Source organism: Parasteatoda tepidariorum, chromosome 6 (assembly GCF_043381705.1).
Source record: "Parasteatoda tepidariorum isolate YZ-2023 chromosome 6, CAS_Ptep_4.0, whole genome shotgun sequence".
In the NCBI taxonomy this organism is placed as follows: Eukaryota; Metazoa; Arthropoda; class Arachnida; order Araneae; family Theridiidae; genus Parasteatoda; species Parasteatoda tepidariorum.
This window is the reverse complement of record NC_092209.1, coordinates 17,141,151-17,149,211: the sequence shown is the minus strand read 5'-3', so window position 1 is coordinate 17,149,211 and position 8,061 is coordinate 17,141,151. Positions and strand designations below refer to the sequence as shown.

The following is an 8,061-nucleotide window of genomic DNA, read 5'->3' as shown; positions in this document are numbered from 1 at the left end:
TGGTGGTCCAATCAAATCCAATGTTCTTGCAACGTCATATTGTTTGCTTCTTTTTAAGAACACATGTTCTACTGACAACTAGCGACTGTTCTACTAGCGACATATTTATCAAAATATGTCGCTAGGAAACCAGTAAGACTACGAAACAATAACCATTTTTAAATAGTTCTATATATATTGTAAAAGACAGCACGAATTAAATTTCTGTCAGACGAGTTTATTTTTTAAAAGCTTTTATATTGTTTTGAAAGCATTTTTATGTAATTTGATATCCAAATGAAACGGAACTATATTCAGTCGCGGATGATTACTTAAATCTTAAACAGCAATGATGTTATTTTCTTAACTTGCTACGGAGTATAATGACTGTGAAACTCAAACACAAGTTTCCAAAATAAGTTTTCTTCAGTCTCCTTATCTTCCTACTTAACGGTATAAGAGTTCTTCCTTCACTAGACTATTAGTCTGTAGGAATTCTGAAGCAGTGAAAATAAATGGATGTAATCTCCAACCACTGTTCGCTTAATTAGTAGAGCGTTGCAATATGAGCGTGAGATAAAACTGTTCATGACATTGATATTGAAAATTTGTTATTCTTCTTTCGAGGGCAGCCTCTCTTCAAATGTCATAAATAATTTGTTTCATTTTCATTTATTCTTTTTTTTTTTTCTTTCCGGGTTTCTTTTTTTTGTTCTCAGGATGATTATTGGAGAATATAGTAATCTTCCTTGGCACCTTCCTCTGAAAGGTTTTCGTTGTGTGTTTTGAAAAGGATTTACAATGGGGTTAATTTAAATAAAAATACTTTTTTTTTGACAAGAAAATGATTTGAAATCGTTCAATGCGTAAGTTTTATTATTATCCTAATTTTCGCGTTTGCCGAAATGCTCGCTATGTGTCATGGCAATTTCGCATTGTTCGTCAAAAAAGGCGTATTTTTAAAAATCCATATTTCAAGAACATTTCAACCGATTTCGCTTAAATTTTGTATTATGCCATTTAAAATGACATTCTTTAAATTGAGACAAAATTTTTTATACCTTACAATTTGAAACTCTTATAAAATAAATAAAGTTATTAACACTAGGTTTATGGGCGTTTCTTATATACCTATCTCTACGAACACACTTCAATTTGACTCATGAACCAATACATCAATAGGTTTACGTACTTTTCTTATATACCTATCTCTACGAACACGCGCCAATTTGACGTGTGAAAGAATACGTATAATTGTGATTCTTAATTTAATAAATTCAATTTAGTAGATTTTTACCCACCACTAATTCTAAATAATTCGTAGGCTTAGATAATTCACCACTTTATATTTTTACAAAATTTAATTAGTTGCTATTTACCATTTTTTAAATTATTTTGGCATCTCTGCACTTAGAAACCAATGTATATGTATACCATACCTGCCAACTCTTCCGGATTTTCCGCAAGATTTTATTTTCATATTTAAAGTGGTAGTAAATATATACTATTTTTTCTATTATAAACTTAATTTTTAAATGATTTTGATCACCACTATTCTTACAAAAATTAAGCACATATATTAATTTGCGTTACTATCATGGATGTCATCTTAAGTTTTTTCAAATACAGTGTATTTGTTTGCTTAAAATTGAAGTTTTAATTCCATTTTATTACCACTGGGAAAAATGATAATGGAAGGGATTAAAAGTTGGCAGGTATGGTATACTATAAGAAAAAAATGAAGATATGAGATATATATTTATGAAATATTCTAGCATTTTATGTTTCAATACTCGAACTAAGCAACTGAAACCTTCAAAATCTGACATTAATTGACATTCTGCGTTTGTTCTTTCTATATTTGCTTATCGGCAACAGTTTTTTATCGCTTGTTTTATTTGAGATAACGATAGCGGATAACGAATCGAAATATTGTTGATACATTATTATTTATTATTGATGTGATAATTGCTTGTTTACTCAGAATTTTGTATAAGTTATGATCGCGTCAAATTGACGCATATCCGTAGAGATAGGTTTACCACATAAAAAATTTCAAAGCTTTTGAAGAAAATAACCTTCAATATATATTTACCTCGATCGATGATTAATATTCATTACAAAAGATAAAATAAAAATTCAAACGGATTTTATAATTTTCCTTACAAAGCTCGAAATGCGTCAAAATGACGCGTCCCGTAAACCTAGTGTTAAATAAAATAATAAAAAAATATTTACTAAAAGTTACATTTTGTATGAAATCATCTTCGGATGAACAGATTTTATAATTGCGTGTGATTTTTTTAAAATTCACTTAAAAAGTTCCCGAGATATGATAAAATACGCAGAAAATAAAATTAACATTAAAGGGTACGCTCTCATGGCCACATTAATATGACAATATTTCTCAGTTTGCGGCTACTCCCTATATTTTAAAAGTCGAAAAAATATATGTTATTCGTTTTTGCGTCTGATTTTGTATATTAAAATATCGATGCACTAATTAATTATCATAGTTAAGAAGACCTCTTCGAAACATTAAGATTGATTTCTAGAACGTGAAGATTCAATCATTAGATCAAAAGTTATTTAGGGTAGTCCATTATTTAGTTATTAATATATTTGTATTTAATTTATTAATATATTTGTATTTTTTTCTTTTTTACCCACTGTACTTGTACAATCGTGTACGCGTTACGGCAAAAGCCCAAAGTTTGGTAAATTACCTGATCTGGTTTTACCGGAAAAAACTCTTTACTAACTCATTGAAAAGAATCTTTCTTTTAGCAGAAAATGTATTGAAACATTTTACACGGCAAAACTTTCGGCACAGCTTGAAAGTTCCTGCTTAAAGCTTTTAGAAATGGTGTTAATTTTTTTTACCCATTTAAAATTTGAAAATAAAATTAACATTAAACATGTAAATTGTAAAATTTGCATCGACCAAAAGGAGAACAGAAAGTTAAAAGCTTCTTTTATAATAGCACTGTAATCCGAAAAAGCGCTTTAATATAACTATTGCAATTTTGTAGTATGATTTTGAAATTGTTGGCATTTAAGTTCAAAGGAAGTTATAAGCCCCCTTACCACATTTGGTTGACCCGAATTTTACATGGGTAAAAATGATACCATTTCTAAAAACTTCGAGCATGATCTTTCAAAGTGTGCTAACAGTTTTGCCATGTAAAATTTTCCAAAACATTTGCAGCTAAACGAAAGTTTGCTTGCATAAAGTTAGTACAGAAGAGTTCCATAATTTTTGTCTAAATTCTGAAGTATTTGTCAAAGTGGTTTAGTAAAAGGCAAAATTATGCTTTAATATAATTTCATTTCGGCCTTTACCAAACATTTGTGGTAAAACCTTGTGGTAAGTCCTTTTACCGGAAGTCGTTAGAAGTCAAAATTAGCCCAGACTTCATCTGAAAGTTCCTATTTTTACGAAATTATGAAACTTTTTTCATAGTTTTGTGAAGTTGTGAAAATAGTTTTGTGAATTTTTGAATAAGCGTTCTGTTTTGTAGATTCTGTTTTGGAATTCAATGTTGATTGTTTTTAATTTATTAAAAAATGTAGTTTAATTGTATTCTGAATCAATTTTGCATTTATAATTATCGTTTGTACCCGTGTTATTAATGCGCAGCATTATTGGTAATTATTATATATTCAATATCTTAGCAAGACGTGAAAATCACGATATATTGCGAGAATAGATTTCAAAAACCGTTATAGTGGCGTTTCAAAATTATCGGAGCTTCGCGGTTTCAAACACAGTTTTTTTCTTCTAGATATTTGCTTGGTATTACATTACTTGACAGAAAACCCCCAGAATGTTAATATCAAAATATTGTGACAATCTGTAATATTTCATGAGAACTTTTCAGAAACATGAAATACATTTTATGATAATTTGGAGAAAACTTTGGACGCTTTGCTTTAGTTCGATTGCTCTGAAAATCCCCCCCCCCTTAATTCTTAAACGTTAGAGCATTTGTGATTGTAATTTATAAAGAAATGATTGACGACTAATGTAATGTAGAACAATTATAAAGTTACTTAAAACTGACAAAAGATTTTTTCGAGTACAATAATTTCTTTTGTTTTAGTAGCACGATGAGTTATTTATCTTTACCAAGAGCATAAAGCAATTAAACCACTTTTTTTATAAATTAACGAAGTGATTTTTATCGTTTTTCTTCACGTATTTATTGTTGGTGGCTATCTCTTGAAAGCCGTTTGTCAGCAATAATTTTGCTAAGAAATTTATAAAATCAGTACAATATTTACCCACCTGATAATGTACTGTTTCTAGTATTTATTTTGAGTAGTTCGTAAATTGAATTGAGTTTGTTTTCGTGAGACTCGCAGAAAAATCTTTTCGGGGAGAAGATTCTAGAATTCATGTTGTTTAAAAGAATTTTGTAAACTCTTTGCTGCAAATCTGATAAAAGCAAGATTTTTTTTTAAAAAAAACTTTTTTGTCGCAGGTAATTAAATTTATGGTTATTTTACTGATTTTAAAAGAGTTTTAATTCAATTTATAATTGAAAGATTTATTGAAAAATATGAAATGATATGTTTTTGTAATTTTTGAAAAATATACATTTTGTTATAAACTTTTATAATTCTTGATTTTTAATGTTTTTATAATGCTTGAAAAATAATTCACACTGAGCGAAATTTCATAGTTTAATCCTTTATTGCGTAATATTTTATTTCTGGCAATTAGAAATAAGTGACTGTGTGAAGAAAAATAGTGAAACATTTATCTTTTAATTAAATAAATAATAAATATTGAAATCTCAAAATTAAACATTCTAATAAAACCAATACTAGGGATGTCAACTGCCCCGGATTCAATAAAATATTTCAAAAAATGGTAGAAAGCTAAAAACTGAAATTGCCATTTAAACGGTTAAACCTTGTTAAAAAAGAAAGTATCAAACGAATGTTACCATACTGTAGCTTTAGTACAAATTTAAATTATTTCATACATGCTTTTCAATTTTGAGGCATATTTATAACATAGTTATTGTATAAAATATCTCAATCCCTTAACTTGCCGGTAATATGTTAATTGGAATAAATAAAATTGTGTTCCTGACTTTTTTTTGTCAAAAGCAAATATTTCCACAGTACACAACAGCATATTCTATAAAGCAATAGGACACCTGATAAGTTGTTGAATAGTGGTATTTGTTTATGTTAGCAACTGTTCTTTTCATTCTATTTCATGTAAGTCCCGACAAGTATCATTTCTCTTAAATGACACATTCTATATTCTTACACAAAGATTCTTTCACAAGCATTTAAATTCTTTCGCTATATATATCTTACTTAACACAAAGACAAGCATGCATACATGTAAACAAACTAATTTGCATCGAAGTTGCCAGGTTATACAAAACAAAAATATATGACGGTTACAAGGTTAAGGTAAGTAAATGATGTGGACGATAAACATAATATATTTCAACAAATTCGATGTGCGATATGACGCTGTATTTAGTCAACTTCACATTAATTAAAACTTTAACTTATGTAGAGAAACTTAGCTTAACTTTAATACGCCATTTTGCTTATAAACGATCAGCTGGAGTTGACGTTATAGGTCACATGTGTAGGTATCTATGATCTTCTTCTTCTTGAAGTGCAAGAACCCAATTACAAATTTTTACAAATTTCTCTTACTTTTAAAAGTTATCAAATGCCTTTAATGGACATAGTTTCCTTAGACAAATTTGAAGCTATACCATATTCTATATATACCTATTTTTGGAAAATCTTTTCTTTATTATAATACATGAAAATATTCTTTCTTTCAACACATTTAGAGTTTCTTACAAATTTTTAAATGTGGTTGCGAAAAGGTAGCAAACATTATTTTAATGTTTCTGTAACTGCTACTAAGCATTTTTTAAGAGATGTATGCCTGTATGAAAATCCGAAACACTTAGATTTTTAAACATTAAAGTCGCTTTTACACATACCACGCTAATTTTACATGCCTTACCACAACGGTAAAAAATTACAAACTGAATTTGCAAATATTAGACAGATTTTGCTTGTTTTTTTAAAAGGTTTAGCATGACATATCATTTAAAAAGTGGTGAATTATATAAACCTACGAATTGTTTAGAAATAGTGGTGAATAAAAATCTACTAAATTGAATTTATTAAGCAAAGAATCACAACTAATAAACTACCACTAGAAAAAATTTAATCACTGTCCGGAGCAAGTTGTCATCCCTGTGTATATAAATAAAACTATTTTTGTGTGCTCTATATTGCATTCATTTCTTCAAACCATTTTAGTAACAATAATAATATAAATCGTCGGTCATCGGTGAACCCCATGACTAGAGCCCGGATTTTGATGACCTAAAAAATCTCAACTAATGCCCTTAAAAAGTGCAAAAAATGCCNCCGGTCACTGATCACCTGGCGGGCCGCAGTTTGAAAAAGTTGAACAATAACCTCTGACCTCTTATACAATAACAATTAATAGTTGAATTATTAATTATAAAACAATGGAACAGAAGGATTATAAAACAATTTGCTTACATTTTAATGGGAAAACTGAGGGCGATCAGCCTGAATAAGAAGTTGGCAGGCCGCACAATATGTGCTGGCGGGCCAGATGCGGCCCGCGGACCGCCAGTTGGACAATACTGCTATAAAGCAATAGGACACCTGCAAGTGACGCAATGTGGATGCCTCAATCCTGATAGGTTGTTGAATAGTGGTATTTGTTTATGTTAGCAACTGTTCTTTTCATTCTATTTCATGTAAGCCAAGCCCGTCAAGTATCAATTCTCTTAAATGACACATTCTATACTCTTACACAAAGATTTTTTCACAAGCATTTCAATTCTTTCGCTATATATATCTTACTTAACCCAAAGACAAGCATGCATCCATGTAAACAAACTAACTTGCATCGAAGTTGCCAGGTACACAAAACAAAAATATATGACGGTTACAAGGTTAAGGTAAGTAAATGATGTGGACGATAAACATAATATATTTCAACAAATTCGATGTGCGATATGGCGCTGCATTTAGTCAACTTCACATTTATAAAACTTCACATTCTTATCACTTGACTATTAAACTTAACATTATTATCTCTTGTAGAGAAACTTAACTTAAATTTAATAAGCCATTTTGTTTTAATATCAACAAAGACCCGTAAGAAATTTGTCTAATCACGGCTTTTTAATATGCACGTCGGCCTTATGTTCATACAAATAACAAATATTAATTGTAAATATTAACAGTATTTTAACTTCGCATTTAATTACACGTGTCAAGGTTGAATCTGCAAACGAAAATAGTTTTGTTTCCAAAAGATACCGAAATATTTAATTTGCTTCTTTTTTATATTCAACTTGTTTTCAGTAGAAATATACTGAAGATTTTTAATTACGTTTCTAGTTGTGGTTTTTGAAATATAAAGTACAAATGTTTCCTCGATTACAAATTCGATACTTAAAACTGCACCGATTTTACTCTTCGTTTGATATTTTTAGTAAATAAACTTTTGATCTTATTTGCTTAGGCTTCAAGATTATATTTTAATCAATAATTTAAATGTTATCTATTCAAACATATTTTTACTTACTAAAACATTGTTTTTTTTTTTAATTGTTTCGCAGACGATAATGTTTTCACTTAGTTCTTCTAACGAAAGTAAAGAGTAAATATTTCGTGACAAACTTTCCAGAAAAATAAACTTCCGGTTAAAACTCATGTTTAAAAAAAGTATTCTAGTTCAAGGTTAAACAATTAACTAATACACTTGAAGGGCTATTTTCTTCTGAGCTAGTGAGAAGCCGCAGAAATTGAAAGACATCGAACAAACTTCCTGTTTGAGCGAAAAAGTGATTTGAAATCTATGAACGTAAATTCTAACAGCTACGCAAATTCCATATTCGATAGCATTTGCAAGAGGTTTTTCCTCATTGGAAGCAAAGGTTTTTCATATATATATATATATATATATATATTTTTTTTTTTTTTTTTTTTTTTTTTTTTTTTTTTTTTTTTTTTTTTTTTTTTTTTTTTTTTTTTTTTTTTTTTTTT

General features: G+C 28.9%; 1 protein-coding gene across 1 annotated transcript in view; it reads left to right on the top strand.

The window, feature by feature from the left end:
* The first annotated feature begins 4,314 nt into the window (after positions 1 to 4,314).
* The window catches only part of LOC107441908 (uncharacterized), a 208,420-nt gene continuing 204,673 nt past the window's right edge, over positions 4,315 to 8,061 (top strand). Inside the window, exon 1 of the mRNA XM_071181726.1 lies at positions 4,315 to 4,463. The gene's annotated coding sequence lies outside the window, so the exon portion shown is untranslated. The remainder of the gene's footprint in view (positions 4,464 to 8,061) is intronic.